The sequence below is a fragment of the Erpetoichthys calabaricus genome, chromosome 5 (assembly GCF_900747795.2).
Source record: "Erpetoichthys calabaricus chromosome 5, fErpCal1.3, whole genome shotgun sequence".
NCBI classification, from domain to species: Eukaryota; Metazoa; Chordata; class Cladistia; order Polypteriformes; family Polypteridae; genus Erpetoichthys; species Erpetoichthys calabaricus.
This window is the reverse complement of record NC_041398.2, coordinates 77,025,820-77,042,815: the sequence shown is the minus strand read 5'-3', so window position 1 is coordinate 77,042,815 and position 16,996 is coordinate 77,025,820.

Sequence of the window (16,996 nt, the reverse complement as noted above, 5' to 3'; positions counted from 1 at the left end):
AAATAATTGCTTATACTGAAATTTGATTCACATCAGGGAGGAATGCAAAACTGCTTTATTTCCAGGGAAGTTGCAGCACCATTTATTTAATATATGCTACAGTAGAAGGAAAATACAAACAATACAGTAGTTATGAAAGGGTTTGCCAAATAAATCATTACAAATTCATTGTTTAATTAGGAAAGTAAATACAGGAAATCTAAAATAATTAGTGTTAACAGCAATGGAAAAACACCATTTTATTCCTTGTCTAACAGGTGGCAGCAAGATAATTCTCTTTTTCAGACAAGCTAGTAAATAATAAGGTTCATGAGGATGATATGGGCTTCTTTTTAGTTTGAATTCAAAGGAAAAGCATCTACTTTAGCAGTCAGAATGCCTGAAAAGTTTCATTCATTCTCCCACCGTTTTGCCTAAGTGGCTTCATTAAGCTGCACAATTGTGGTAGTGAGGAGTAGATGACTGCTTTCTCTGGTATGAATAGCCTGCCCGACGCCAGCAGTGATTTGCATTTTTTTAAACTGATGTAGAAAGTGCCATTTAAACACAAAATAGCCAAATTTGAATTTATCACTTAATCCTTATCCATACTTTCTCTCAGCACTGCACCCGAAAAAGAAGTTACTGCATTTTGGAAATTAATATCCATGAAACAGTTTATATTTAATCAAAGAAAGCATTAAGGACAATTATAGTTATGCAGTAAGGGCTGTGCTGTTATGTTATGTTAAATTAATGATTTCCACTTCAGTATGCCACTTTTAATTAGCTGCATCCCTAGTTACTTAGCAATGGCTATTAGTGTTCCCACCTGAAATGCATTCAAATTTGGTATCTAAGTTAGTTTAATTCTACTTGCCATTACTCATTCATTGAATTCTTCCAGAGACTCTCTTCCTAATGGTAAAGGGTGAATGTTTTAATGAAGGTTAAGATCTTTAAAGTTTAATGAAGGGCAAAGTTTAGTTCAACTGTGGCACCACAAATATTGTATTAGTCATCTAAAACCTCCAATGAAATTCTCTAACAGCATCTTCATAAAATATAGCAAATGCTGATTTTTTTAAAATTCCTTTCATATTTACTGATTATTTACAAAAGTAATCAACATTCAGTGACAAAGCAATTGCATAATACAGCATTCTCAACCCTTCTTAATCTACTACAGGTCTTGGAGGGCCAGATACTGTACTTGTGAAACTTGATTTTTTTATTCTCTGGCAATGCGCCACAGGTAGGTTCAAGCCTTCAATCCACATACAGTACACAAAGCAGCTTTTTTTGTCAGTTGATCTGAAAGAAAACTCTTGTCAGCTCAAGTGGTTACTTGGGCTTCTGGCTGCATGGATGCCTGCTCTTCATGGTGGGCTCTTTTCATTTCAATTCAGCTTCACTCAGCCTTTACAAAATCTCACCTTCTGTGGCGAGGTGTACATCTCATGATACTTTTCCTTGGTCAATTTAGACAATGACATCAAAATAATCAAGTTCCCTTCATTCATGTAAGATCCTTGTCAAAGGTTATCCACACCCAAGTTTGCACCCTACTTGAAATGTGGAAGGCAAACATATTAGCCAGTTTAGCCAAAGGAGAACTTCATAAGCTAAAGTACATAAATGGGTTCTTGAATGTAACTATCCCAACAGCAGTGTATACAAGGCAAGGACCAGATATGGATGTGCAGCAGCTTTTCACAGGGCACATTTACATTGATTCCAAATTGGTTTTACATGAATCAATTAATCAATCAACCTATTCAAATTATTTGGTACCTTTTTTTAACAAATACATCCTGAAGTGCATTCCATACAGATATACAATGATTAAAACTTTTGCAACACACCTATTACAGTCCTGGTTTGAATCCTGGCCCCTGGAGTGTTTGCATGTCCTTCCCGCATTATGTAAAATTTGCAATGCTTAACATACATCCCTAATGTTTTAACTGAGGAAGTCTATTCAGAAAATAATTCATTTGGCCAATTCCATATTAGTAGTGCTGGGTATCATTTTGTGCATCTGTCAGTAGTATGATGCGTCAAAAAATACACATTTTGCCTGTGGCCAACAGGGGGCACTGCAGAATCCCAAACCCTAGACACAACCTCACAGACTTAAGTTCTTTTAAAAATAAAATGTTTATTCACACCTATTATATTGCACAGAGGCTTCAAAAGTGATATAAACCAACCACAATTCTTTTTCTCTCTCTCTTGTCTTCCTCCACACCTCCCAGGAGAGCTTTGGTCTCTTACACCTGAATCCAACTCCATGGATGATTTTGAGCAGGTCCTTTTATCTTGGACCTGGGATTACTTCCAGTGCCAGAGCAATGGAAATCCCTTAACGTAAGAAGCATAACTCCCTGCAGCACCCTCTGGTGGCACCCACTAACCCCAGCAGGGCTGCCCCACTGCACTACAGTTCCCAGCATTCCCTGTGGGTATCTGAAGCCCAAGGTTGCTGCCATTTTGAGGGTCAGGGGAGCATACAGCTTTGAAATGAAGCCTCCCCAAATCTCTCTGTTATATTGACCACCCAGATGGTTAAGGAAAAGGAACTAATCCCAGCTGTGATGCCACACAGACACGGGGAGAACATGCAAACTCCACGCAGGGAGGATCCGGGAAGCGAACCCGGGTCTCCTAACTGCGAGGCAGCAGCACTACCACTGCGCCACCATGCCGCCTTTAATATCAGCAATTCACTTAATATGCATATCTTTGGAGAGTGGGAGGAGACCAGACCACCCAGGGGACACCCATGCAGACAAGGGGAGAACATGCATACTCCACACAGGGAGGACCCTGGACATGAACCCTGCGTCACTGTTGGAATGTAATACATAATTGTATATAGTATATATACAGTATGTATCTACATGTTTTATACCTGTGCACTGACTCTTATGTAACAATATCTATTCTGTTCAGCAATCTTACGGCTTATGGTTAGAAACTGTCCCTGAATGAACTTGTGCGAGTGCCAATGATTGTGTACCAATTGCCATTTGTCTATTGTATTACTACAGGGGAAATCCATTCATCCATTTTATCAAGAATGGCACTGGATAGATAGCTAGCAGCAAATGTTAACAAGAGTGTGCCAGTACATCACAGGACACACTTACTCTCTCACTCACAGACACACACACACGCACAAACACATTCTTATAAAGAACGTCAATTTATCTAGCCAGTATTGTTAGTATTCTTAAAAAATAAAAAATGGTGGAAAAATGTACTTTACACTTTAATACCAATATTTCTAATGTAATCTGTAATTTATTTCATGAAAGAAACTAAAATTCATCTTTATACAGATCACTGTGTTTGACAACACTGTGATGAGCTGATCAAAATGTATTGTTGATGGCATACGTAGATAAAACTTGATTTCTATTCCTCATTCACATTTTATTTCTCATGACTTACAAAGAGAAATTGATTAAGGAAAAATGTGAAGCTATTATTGATAAAGGTTTATTCTTAATTGCATTTCTTCAGTAATTCAGATCAACATGTAATGTTTTTTACAAGTCATTTTATAGCTTTCCTTTATAAAGGACCATATCTGTTAGTCTTTATATAAGGCATAACCATTCTTTTGTTCAACACAAAGCATTTCTGCCACTACAGTATATAAAAAAGCTCTATTAACTTAAGTAGACTGGTAAATGTAGTAGATAAAAGTCCTGTATGAATAGCTCTTTTTAACAAGCAGTTTACTGTATATACAAACAACCAAAAGTAACTGCTTGGCAGGTGTAATGAAACCCTGTACTTACATAAAATGACGTTCTCCATACCATATCATTCTCAAACCTAATTAAGCTAGTTCAGGTTCATGATGGACTGGAGACATTTCCAGCAGGACTGAGCACAAGGAAGAGAAAAGGCCTTGCACAGGGTGATAGATAAGGAATGTGACCAAAAACCTAAGTACCCAGTTACAAAACACACACTACACAAACAGACTGTGCAAATTCAACATGGACAACAACCAGATACAGAATTTAAACCAAGAATACTGAATCAGTGAAGCAGAACTACTTACCATTCCATCGACTCTATAATTGCACAGGAAAAGAGAGAATGAGAGAGAGAGGAGATAAAGGTTGAAAGCTGCATATGGCATGCTTACAATATTTATTTATAGAAGCATTAATGTCTTTTCTGTTATGTTAATCTTCTAATCATACAAAAAGTCACACAGACACATCAGCAGCAGAGTCATAGTTGGATCAAACCTCACACTGGATGTCAACACACTTCACGGCACACACATGGCCACTCTTGCTCATGGCCAGTTTAGTCACCAGTCAACTGGACAGGATGTCTTTAGGGTGTGGATGTGTATTGCTTCAGACTCACCACTCCACAAGCCACCTCACCTCACAAGTTTGCACTGTGGTAATTGCTGGTGTCCAGCTTGGATTACAACAGCCTTACTATCCTCAGATAAAAGGAGAACTCCCAGCGTTGGTCAAGCAGATATTGCCTCTGAGTACTGCAAGTGGAGTGCTTATTGGTGATGTCAACTGAACCTTTTTTTTCACTCTCTCACTCAGCCCCCACTATACTGCAAAGCACCTCCATACTCCACCATCATCACAGTGTTAGCTGTAACCACAACCGTAACCCTAACTCTAAGTTGTAACATTTGAGACACAAAAATCCCAACCAGAGGACTGTCCAGATTTATAAACAGAATGGATGGCGAGAGCCAGAGATACACCCAAGGGAAACTAACATGCTAGTGGAGAGTGCAATCACCCCACCTTCGGGCAGGTGGGGGGATTGGGTACAAACCCAGAGAGGTATATGTCCCTAATTCCCAAAGTTAAATGATCCCAAAAAACTAACACAGTATCACATAATCAGATATTCAACAATGCAATATAAAAGTATAGAATAAAAAACACTATTTTCATTTTTTTATTTCCACTTAAAAACAAACAAACAAAAAAACAACAGTAATACAACGAAAATCAAATGACAACTAAAAATTAAAATAAGAAAATATAATAACAAGATCTAGGAATCCAATTTTAGTAAAATATAAATAATACAACCCTAAACTCACTAAAAATAAAATAATACAACAAAAAATCATACATTAAAATATTTTTAGTAGAAAAATGCAACAGTGAAACAAATGGAGAAAATGTACTACTAAAAAAGAAATAAAATATAAAAAGCAGAAATGCAAACTAAATTCACAAAGTAAACAAAAGAGCTTTTCTCCATTTTGTGAAACACAAGACTTTCCTTTTTTTTCTTAAATAAAAAATATACAGTATTTAAAGACACCAGTGCCACATAAACAACATAAAACTATACAGCACGGCACTCATAACAAGAGACAAAATAAAACAATCTTTTATTTTTTAATAAAATAACTTTTAAATCCATACAAGCACAACTTTTAAATAAAGTGGACAAAATTATCATTTAGCAATATAAAATCAACAAAAAGACTTAGCCCCACAAAAAAAGAAAAAAATGATAGAACAAAAAATTAGTTTATAAACTAAAAACATTAGGAAACTTAATATCCTATCAAATTTACATAAAATGACCATCAATGTCCAATATTAGGACAGCTGCAGGCAATCCGAGCATCACACAGGGGCCTATTTTATCGATTTGGAATGAAATACTACCCTCTGTCAGCCAGAAAGTATTGTGCCTCCTGCTAACCTTCTGTGGCCTAACAACAAAACATTAACGAGGAGGGTCATCTGCTGGGATGCTTCTCCAAAAGTGGAAGTCAAACTGGTACCCTTCTCAAAAACACCCAGTGATCAGAGAGGATTTACAGTAGCCTGGCAGCATCTTTCTATATAATCAAATATGACCAATGTCGTAATTATAGCACATTATGCATGAAAAAATGCATATTAAACCGTGTATTCTGGCACCTTACATCTTGTAATACTTTAGGTGTGGGACATTTAATTACTTATGGATAAAATGTTTATGACTTACTAATAATTTCTCTTTAGGCAGAGATGTAGAGTACACAGCGAGATGACATAAATTAATGTTAGTTTTGATGTACTACTTCCTTTTATTGTGCTGATAACACAGCTTAATAGGTGTAACTCTTTATAGTTGGAAATTTGAGAGCTTATATTTCTAAATTCATGTGGTATACTTTCACCTCCGCCCCCTTTGTTGAAATGGATTAATGTCCATGTTACTAATCTTAGATCACATATCTAAACACAAAAAGCTATAAAAGTGGAAACGTATTTATGGAGTTGAACAAATTTAAGACAATATGATGGACCAAGGTTTTTCCTATTTCTTGTGCATAATATTTTATTGTTGTCAAAAGTAAATAATTATTCATTCATCTTAAAAAAAAAAAAAATCACATTTTTAGCAAATTCACAAAATGGGGTGCAATATTATACAATTAATGAAATGTAACACATAAATAATAAGTTAATTTTATTTTTTTGCCAAGCTGTATCAGTAAAAAGGGCAGAAATACAATATTAGATTATTTGGAAACGAGTTTTTGTGAGCAAAACATAGCTTTCTTTCATTAAATGTAGACTTCCCCGAAGCCAGCTGGGCATATTAAAAATAACAATGAACCTCAGCTGCCGAGACTGAACAAAGATTTATCATCAAACGAGATAACAGTGTCATCAGAATATAACATGATAACTGGCTCTGATACTTTAGGAAAATGAACAACCAAAGTGGTAATAACTATGGAATGAGCCCCTGAGGCACATCTTTTCTTAGCAGACATGAGAGTGAACATTTTCATGTAAAATTATTTCTGAGCAGACAGATCGAACCACAGAGTCACATGTACAATTCTGGCACATGAATGGACTGCTTCATTATACAGGAAAAAAAACCCTAATTAATATTACCTACACATAATTTCCTCTACTGTCATGCAAATGACAATATTTGATCATTTGCACGTTTCAGACTTTTATTACTAATAAAATGCTTCTAAAGTATGCAGATGCATTGGTGTTGTGTATATATGTTAGGCATTGCTATCCCTTTAAACATGGCAAAGTTCACAAGGAAAGCAGACAAAAAAGGTGAAGCAAAATAAATCAATGGAATATGGAAACACTAATCATCCAAATGTATATATCACTAAAGGAAAACATTTCAGTACTAGTCTTTACAGTTAAACGTTTATCAAATGTTACATGCATTTCAGTTTTTAGCAGGTCTAATAGCTTTTTGAGACTCTGGAAACTAATGTGCCTTGTGAAGGTGGGAGCCCATTTGTCTATGGTTGGAATTCTTAAGTGTTAAATGCAATCTAATTATTCCATTTATTTTCCAGACCCAAACTTTTAGGGGTCTCAAACCCTATCCTAACATCATTAGGTGTAAGTGGAGAACCGATTTTGTGAGTTGAAAACTGTTCAGTTGGAATACTGGTATCCTGAGTGAATCATTCTGGATTATACAGTAAATCACTGGTGAAGACTGAACTAAAAATCTGTGGTAAAGGTGTAGATGGTGGATATGGGTCAGCATTATAGATATAACGTATTTCAGGACCATCATTGACAGAAGGCTGACCCCTCATCTGAAAATATATCAGTAAAAGGGGATGGAAATTGATGTAAATTTAGTGCTAAAATTATTGGTGTCCTTTCTTGCTGAAACTTTTAATAAGGAGGCTAGTAACGATGGCAGTTTTCTCTTTTCAGAATCTAGCCTTCTTCTGTTTTCAGATGTTTAAATATTGCCATTAGGCTATATATTTAGATTATCAAGTTTCAAGAATACAAAGCCCTCAGTACTTAAGCATTTTGAACTCTAAATTGCCATGTAGGTGTTGGTGGGTCTGCACCTGATACACTCTGTTATTACACTATACACTATACTATGAAAATATGCACATATTTTACCTTTGGAATACTGTTGTATTGTGTATCCCTGCAGAAAACATTAACATTTCCTCATGGATAATGAAACTCTGGTTTTGGTTTAAGTAAAATTTGATACAATACTGCTTCTTTTATGTATTTAGCACCTTGGTATAACTCAATGCAGGTACAGATTCCTACCAGAGACTGCACTAGACACATTCAGGTGTTTGTTATTTTTTCAAGTCAAAATCATTTCTTCACAATAATGGAATATTTTAATTTACACTGAAAAAGTGAAGAATTTTTTATTAAGAAATACCCAGCCTGTTCTTCCATTTTAAAATGGAGGTCCAAATGTGATAACAAGAAGCCTTAAAACTTGTCAATTTGGTCCACCCTGAAGCAGCAAAAGTTTCAGTACAGGTTTCAAACATTGTTTTCTCATTTCAGAGGCCTGCCTCTGACAACAAATGTAAAGTGGAAGTAATACATTTTATTTTATTACAGAAAATTGGATAGAACCTATCCTGTCCTTCAGGGAGATCATTGCACATATAATTCAGTCACACAGTAAAAGACTCAGATAATGGTATTTGTTAGCTTTCTTATTAGTCTGTTGGATTTCAAATATTTGTAACACTTTAGTTTAGGTACTACAAAATGCACCTATTACTCATTTACTCTTATATAACAAGATGTTAATGTCTTGTTACCCAATAGTAAATGCCTAGTAAATGCATTTTTATAGTAAGTGTTACCTAAAGATTTTATGAAATGAAATATTATTAAAGTACATAATATTCTTAAAAATGCACAGGACTTAATGGGTCCAATCAAACTGTCAGCTATACATGTTCTATACTGCTTGAGTTGAAGCACCATTGTGAAATGGGTCTAGTGGCCTGTCTCAAGTTTATAATTAATATGATCAAATAAGATCTGTTTCTGTACAGAGCTAAAGAGTCAAGATCTTGGCAATGAAAAAGAAATTTCACCATCAAGCCAGAAATTCTTGTTCCAGTAATGGTCAGGATATGTTCCTTGTCTGTACATCCTGCTTGAAGTCAAGCTACTGTTGGAGTGTTTGCTCTTTTGCTGTCTGTTCTGAGGTGTATTTATGTGTGCTTGCTTTCAATTTAAAATGAAGAAATGGAAACTATTCTTTCAGAAAGAGTGCGTATCTGTAAAATAAATGTATGCTTCAAATCCTGCGAGACTGCTTCATCCTTCCAGATCAGGACAAAAAAGGTCAATGTGCATCTATACAAGTAGACAGGTGTCACACTTTCAAATTTCTTGTGGCATTTTCCCCCAAACACATTCTTGACATAAATCTGCTTAAAAGCCATAAATACCTGCAATCCAAGCATACTAAAATAGGTCACTATAAGATTTCTTGCTGCACTGAGGGTCACAGGAGGATGTCTGGTTTCTTACTGAAGCACTGAGCATTGAAACCCTTCAATATTAGGGTCCAATATGTGATTCATCTCATGCCATCTCTTGAGAATGTTGGTGTACTCTCAGCTTCGCACAACTGTGCCTTTACAGAAAGAAAATGTATTAATGTTGGCAAGACAGAATTCAAGTTCAAGGTTATTATCATTTGAACACAGTACACATAAGTATTATACTTCATATTAAATACAACATCAGACAACATAAATAAACTCACATCAGGTCCGCTCATGTGTGACTCACTATTGAGGGCCTTTTGACCTCTGGGTAAAAACTGTCCCTGAATCAACTGGTGTGAGTTCTAATGGCCTTGTATTGTTTTCTGGAATGTAGGAGGGAAAAAGTAACTGTGAAATGTAGCAGAGTTCTTCAACTTTTTGATTTTCTAAGGCAGCATTGTATATTTATGCCTTGAGCAGAAGGGAAATGAGTGAAAGTAATACCCTGGGCCACTTTAAATTCTTTTCTGTTCTGTCCATGCTATTCTATTTTGCACAACACACTTATTCACTTTGTTCGCTATCAAGCCTAATTTCCAAGATTCATTCAACAAACAGACAATTTGTACACCTTAACTTAATTTTTGGATAAATATCGTGATAAGGAAGTGGCTATGTTCCATTGCTTTGGAGCACACCTAGAAAGGTGTGGTTTACTTCCGGTTGAGAGTACACTGTGCACATTTGGCTGCCGCTTCTCAACGGTGTCGTTGTATTTGTTTTGTTTTGTCCCGTTGGACTTTTCCACCTTTATCTTCTGATTTGACAGCTCTTTTCGAATTATATTTACGAATGCCACTGGCGATTGTCTAGATCACACCTGCTTCAGTCCTGCGCGAGCTCTCTTCCTTCTCTCCTGTTACTGCCTTTATTTATTCTTTTATATATGTTCTTTATTTCGCTTATACAATTTCTTGTATTAGGAATTTGTTAGTTTTTGCAGGGTCAGCCATTGTACATTAGCCCCTGGAGCAATTGAAGGTTAAGGGCCTTGCTCAAGGGCCCAGTAGTATAGGATCTCTTTTGGCAGTGATGGGGATTCGAAACTGGCAACATTCGGGATACCAGCGCAGATCATTAGCCTCAGAGCCACCCATTCACTTTGCGGTGAGTATGAATCTACTCTAGCAGTCGCCAGTTTGAACTGCGAATGTGCAGCCTGCCCATTGTGCTTTTCCTTTTCTAGCTGGTTATGCTGTGAGATTTTGGGTTGGCTAACGTGTGTAGATGGGGAGTTAGCATGGTGTTTGTATGGCATTCTGTTCACTCTTGCAGTGTCCACCGGTGTCTGGATATTTTTAGCCTGTTTGGAGTTGTGCTGTGTGTTGTCTTTTCTACTTAAAAATCTAACTTAAAAATCTTGACTGTCATCCACAATTGGTCTCCCTGACTTATAGTTTTTGTCTGTCGCTTGGAATTACTCGTGTCTCACTATTTTCACCTGTCTAAAAGAGGCCCCCTCGCAGATCTATGGCTTGGACCGGCGTCGATTCCAAGTATATTGACATCTCACGTGTTCACTGGTGTAACGCGTAGGCTGTCCGAGGAATAAACAGGGCCATCTTCGTCCTCTTCAGGAAGTATCTGCGCCTACTGTCCCGGCTGTTCCAACTTTTAGGCTCGCTCCTTTTGAACACTCGGCTCCATCACTAAACAAGACCTCGCTGAATTAACGACCTCATCTCCCAGAAGGCAAAGTGACATGTTTCTTCTTACAGAAACTTGGCAACAACCTGGTGGACTATTTACATTTAAACTTGCTGTCTCCCCCCAGGCTATAGCCACATATTTAAACCCAAGTTAACAGGAAAAGGGGGGTGGCCTGGCTGTGGTTTATAGATCTACCTTGACAATGAAGGAACTCTCCTTTTTTGAAGTCACATCTTTTAAAAATATTGCTGTTAAAATGGTTTCCTCCCCTCCTGTACTGCTGTTGTTAGTTTATCTCCCTCCCAAATCTGTGCTGAACTTTCTGTCTGAATTTAATGAACTTCTCACTGTAATCTCATTTCTTTGCCCTGCTGTAATTTTACTTGGTGATTTTAATATTCATGTTGATATCAACTGCTCTCTCACAGCTGAATTTATCTCAACTTTGGATTGTTTTGATTTGACACAGCATGTGGATTTCCCCACTCATACTCAGGGTCAAATTCTTGACTTGCTTTGATCAAATGGCTTGAATAATGTCTCTGTCTCAGGTTCACTCTCTGGTATTTCTGATCATAAGATTATTGAATGTAACTTTATTGCCACTACATCTGCCAAGAAAATGTCTGTCTCCTATCGCAACATTTGGTCTGTTAATTCTGATTTGTTTGCTGCTTCCCTTCTGTCTTCATCTCTTTCTGAATTGCATAGTCTTCCCTCTCCTGAAAACATGGTTTCCCTTTATAACAGCTGTGTTTCCCAACTGTTAGATAACTTTGCTCCCTTAAGGACTAGGCATGTTCTAGCCTCCCGCTCCTGTCCCTGGTACACCGATGAGCTCAGAGCTATGAAAGCCACTAGCCAGCGTCTTGAAAGGCTTTATAAGAAAACGGACCTCATAGTTCATTCACAGCTTTCCATTGAGCACATACTTAAATATAGGGATGCCCTTAACACTGCTTGCTCCAACTATTATTCCTCTCTCATAAATGGTGCTAAGTCTAGGCCTAGGACTCTTTTTAGAACTGTTAATAAACTCCTCAAACCCCCTCCTCTAGCATGCCCCAATACAGATGAACAGTGTCAGGCTTTCTTACATTTCTTTAATACCAAAATTCATCAAATCTATCACAGTTTCCCCTCCACACCACAGTCACTCACTCATTCTGATCTGCCATCTCAGTCATCAAGACTCGCTTGTTTCTCGCCTGTTGACTCTCTTACCATCTCTGAACTTATTAATAAGTCTAATGCCTCCTCCTGTCTGCTTGATCCTGCCCCCACTTCTCTGTTTAAGACATGCTCATCCATAATTAGTATTCCTATTGCCTCATTGGTAAATGCATGTTTCATTTCAAGTTCTGTCCCTACTGCCCTCAAAACTGCTGCAGTTACCCCAATCCTTAAAAAACCTGACCTGGATCCTTCCTTTCTCTCCAGTTACAGGCCTATCTCTAATCTGCCTTTTTTGGCTAAGGTGATGGAATGTGTGGTTGCTACACAACTCCATGCTTTTTTTCTAGATAATACACTCTATGAGTCTTTTCAGTCTGGCTTTTGCACAGCACTGAGACAGCTCTTCTCTGTGTAGTCAATGATCTTCTCCAGTCTGCAGATTGTGGTTCCCTTAATATTCTCCTCCTTCTTGACATAAGTGCAGCATTTGACACTGTTAATCATGAAATCCTCTTGTCATGTCTCTCTGCTGTAGGCATCTCTGGCTTAGCCCTTCAATGATTCACATCATATCTTTATAGTAGGAAAAAGTTGTCACACTCGGCCGATATAAATCCTCCACCTCACCTGTGTCGCATGGTGTCCCTCAGGGTTCAGTCCTTGGGCCATTACTTTTTCTACTTTATATCCTTCCTTTGGGTCAGATTATTTGCAGACATGGCCTTAACTTCCACTGTTATGCCGACGATACAGTGTATAGTTATATCAGTACAGACTCCCCTACAGATTCACCTCCCAGCACACTCACTGAATGCATCACTGATGTTAATCTATGGATGGAAAATAACTTTCTCAAACTTAATGCCAATAAAACTGAAGTGTTACTGGTAGGTCCAAAATCACAACTTTCTAAGGCATCCAATTTCTCTATTTCTGTTGATCATACACTTGTCAAACCTACTCCTGTTGTCAGAAATCTTGGTGTTTTGTTTGATTCATCACTTGACTTTGAGCTACACATTAGGGCTCTTTCCAAATTTTCATTCTATCATCTCCGTAACATTGCCCGCCTCCGTCCATTTCTGTCCTTATCTTATGCTCAAACTGTGGTTCATTGTTTCATAATGTCTCGTATTGATTACTGTAATTCCCTCTTCATTGGCTTCCCTGCAAAATCTATACAGAAGCTACAGTACATTCAGAAATCCGCAGCTAGAGTCCTCACCCACACAAAGCGTTTTGCTCACATCTCCCCTGTTCTCTCCCAGCTTCACTGGTTACCGGTTCCATTAAGCATTAATGATCCGTGATCATCAGAGGTGACTGTGTGCAGATGGTACAGACCTATAAATATCTGGGAGTGCAGCTGGATGATAAATTAGACTGGACTGCCAATACTGATGCGCTGTGCAAGAAAGGACAGAGCCGGTTATACTACCTTAGAAGGCTGGCGTCGTTCAACATCTGCAATAAGATGCTGCAGATGTTCTATCAGACAGTTGTGGCGAGCGCCCTCTTCTACGCAGTGGTGTGCTGGGGAGGCAGCATTAAGAGGAAAGACGCCTCACGTCTGGACAAACTGGTGAGGAAGGCAAGCTCTATTGTTGGCATGGAGCTGGACAGTTTAACATCTGTGGCAGAGCGAAGGGCGCTCAGCAGGCTCCTATCAATTATGGAGAATCCACTGCATCCACTTAATAGTATCATCTCCAGACAGAAGAGCAGCTTCATTGACAGACTGCTGTCACCGTCCTGCTCCACTGACAGACTGAGAAGATCGTTCCTCCCCCAAACTATGCAACTCTTCAATTCCACCCGGGGGGGTAAACGTTAACATTATAAAAAGTTATTGTCTGTTTTTACCTGCATTATTATCAATCTTTAATTTAATATTGTTTTTTTTTTTGTATCAGTATGCTGCTGCTGGAGAATGTGAATTTCCCCTAAGGATTAATAAAGTATCTATCTATCTATCTATCTATCTATCTATCTATCTATCTATCTATCTATCTATCTATCTATCTATCTATCTATCTATCTATCTATCTATCTATCTATCTATCTATCTATCTTCAAGATTCTGCTTCTCACCTTCATAGCTCTACATAATCTTGTCCTCCTCTACCTCACTCAGCTACTAGCTCCTTACACTCCTTGTCGCTCTCTCAGGTCCTCGAGCAGTAACCTCCTTACTGTCCCACGCACCAGACTCTCCACCTTGGGAGTCAGGTCCTTCAGTGCTATAGCACCTCAACTCTGAAACTCTCTTCCTAAGTCTCTCCGAGATTGCTCCTGTTTCTGCACTTTTAAATCTCAACTGAAAACTTTCCTCTTCAACAAACTTTTATCATCTGTGTAATTTTTTTTGTTTTTTTTTACTCTGTATGTAAAAGGCACTCAATAAATGTACTTATTATTATTATTATTATTATTATATTACATTGACCATATTACCAAGAATAAAATACATACAAACATAATCTATACATAAAATAACTTAACACAAGGTAAAAAATAATCAAAAGGAGAAGTGAAGTAAGAAAGTCTGCTGCCTCTTTGGGCTGACTTAACAGCCAAGAATACTTCATCATTTCACCTTTTCCTGTTTCACTCAGTGGCCTTCTATCAGTTGACCACCAGAACTCACCTCCCCACTCACTGAGCTAGGAACTGCGGGTAACTCTAAATCCTATATTTGCCTCATTTTCTATCAAGCTCCATCACGGTTGAACTATTGTGGAACTGAGGTGTCACCCGTTGCACGACTGCACTCAGGTCCTGATTTGGGATCCTGAGGTGGTTTGTTGTGTGGTGGAAATGGCAATGCCAGGGTGGATGTAGCTTTGTAAGAAGACACATGACTAGACATAACCCGAGCAGCCACTAAGTTGGCAGCTTCTGACACAGGGCCATGCTTCCAGAGCACTGTATTTACTGCCTGTGCCCCTTAAAGGGGGGAATTAAGTGCTTTTGCTTGAGGCAATGCAGTCTTATTCTCTAATTATAAGTAGGTTCATGGTTCAGATTCTTGCCATTTGCTGGTTTGCTCATCTTCTATTGTAGGGGAACATTGCAGGCTCTTTCAACACTAAAAATGCTTCTTACCATAACACAATTACAGATATTCCAAAAAAATAGCATTCAAAAGTTCTTTTCAAATAAATAGTTCATGCTGTGGGAGACAGTCGTAGTTCTTTATTAATGTATGCCACCTATATTTTCTAGTTTACATGGTGAGCACAAATAATTGTCTCATGGCTCTTAAGATATTTACAAAAATGTGCAAATGTACAGTATGTATGTAACATTGTCCAGGCCTGCACCAGTTTATATTGTGAAATGAACATTGAAACCTAGTGTGGCACAGTGATGCAGTGGTAGCACTGCTGCCTCGCAGTAAGGAGAGCTGGGTTCGCTTCCCGGGTCCTCCCTGCTTTGAGTTTGCCTGTTCTCAGAGTGTCTGCGTGAGTTTCCTCCGGGTGCTGCAGTTTCCTCCCACAGTCCAAAGACATGCAGGTTAAGTGCATTGGCAATCCTAAATTGGGCTGGCGCCATGCCCAAGATTTGCTCCTGCCTTGCACCCTGTGTTGGCTGGGATTGGCTCCAGCAGACCCCGTGACCCTGTGTTAGGATATAGCGGGTTGGATAATGAGTGACTGACTGACTGACTGACTGACCTTTAAACCTTTATAGGCACATTTTCTGACAGCAGCTTTGAGGAATGCAGTAAATATTGACCTAGACTGCTCATCATATGATGGTAGTCCTGAAGCACATTAAAAAATTAAAACACAAAAAAACATGGCACCATCAAGCTTAAAATGATTAAATGACAATTAAACAGATATGGCCATTTATATGATGTAATGAGAAAGCTAGACAATGTGTTTTGAGGCATATTGTGATCAACCCCATATAACTGAAAAATAATTTTATAGAAAGGGTATGTGAAAGGCAAAACAGGTCTTCCATTCAATTCAGGTCGACCACTCAAGATGGTGGCTCTTCCAGTTATGAGGCATTTTGGGAGGAACAGGTGGGTCCAGGTTGATGGACCCTGGAAGTAACGTCTGACGTGGATAGCTGTTAGTCTTCCTTTTGGCAAAGGGTGGAAGAGAGATCATTATTACACAGCACCACCCCAGGTCTCAGTAGAGAATTACCATCATCCAAGTCCTTAAGCTGTCTCCCATGTGCATGCAAGTGGCAATTGTCTGTCAAATATAAAATACAACTTTAGTGTACTTAACCCTAATTGGAAAATTAACCAATGATTCCACCCAAATTGTCTTTATTTTAAAATAAGGTTTAAGAAACTGGAAAAGCAAGAAGATTATGGTGTTGTGAGCCAGTTTTTCCTCTCTAATTGTATTAATAATTGTAATTGTATTTGGTATCCTCTTAGTTAAATGACCACCAATGCCAGAACATGAGATTCCCCCAAGATGGGATGATTGTCGATAAAAATGAGAGTGAATATCATGTGGTGACATAAATCACCACGACCCACTACCGCAATCCCATCAACCAACAACGGAAACTCACAACCCACTGGTGATAGCCCCAGTGTTTAAGAAACACTGACCTTGATGGCATCTGTGTGTTGGAGAGTTAGACAAGAAAAATGTCTGACCTTTCACAATTATTTAGGAATATTTTGTTATCTTGAAGTAAATTTTGAAACAGAGATTTTGCTGATTTTAATCAAAACACTAGTTAAAAATGAGTTTTTATGATGTAAATATTCTAAATATTATGGCTCACAAGGTACGAAATGTGTTGTTTTGCTTTTCTTTATTTTAAGTGAGCTGTGCTTCACAGTCAATAGCAAAATATGCCACTGGTCCT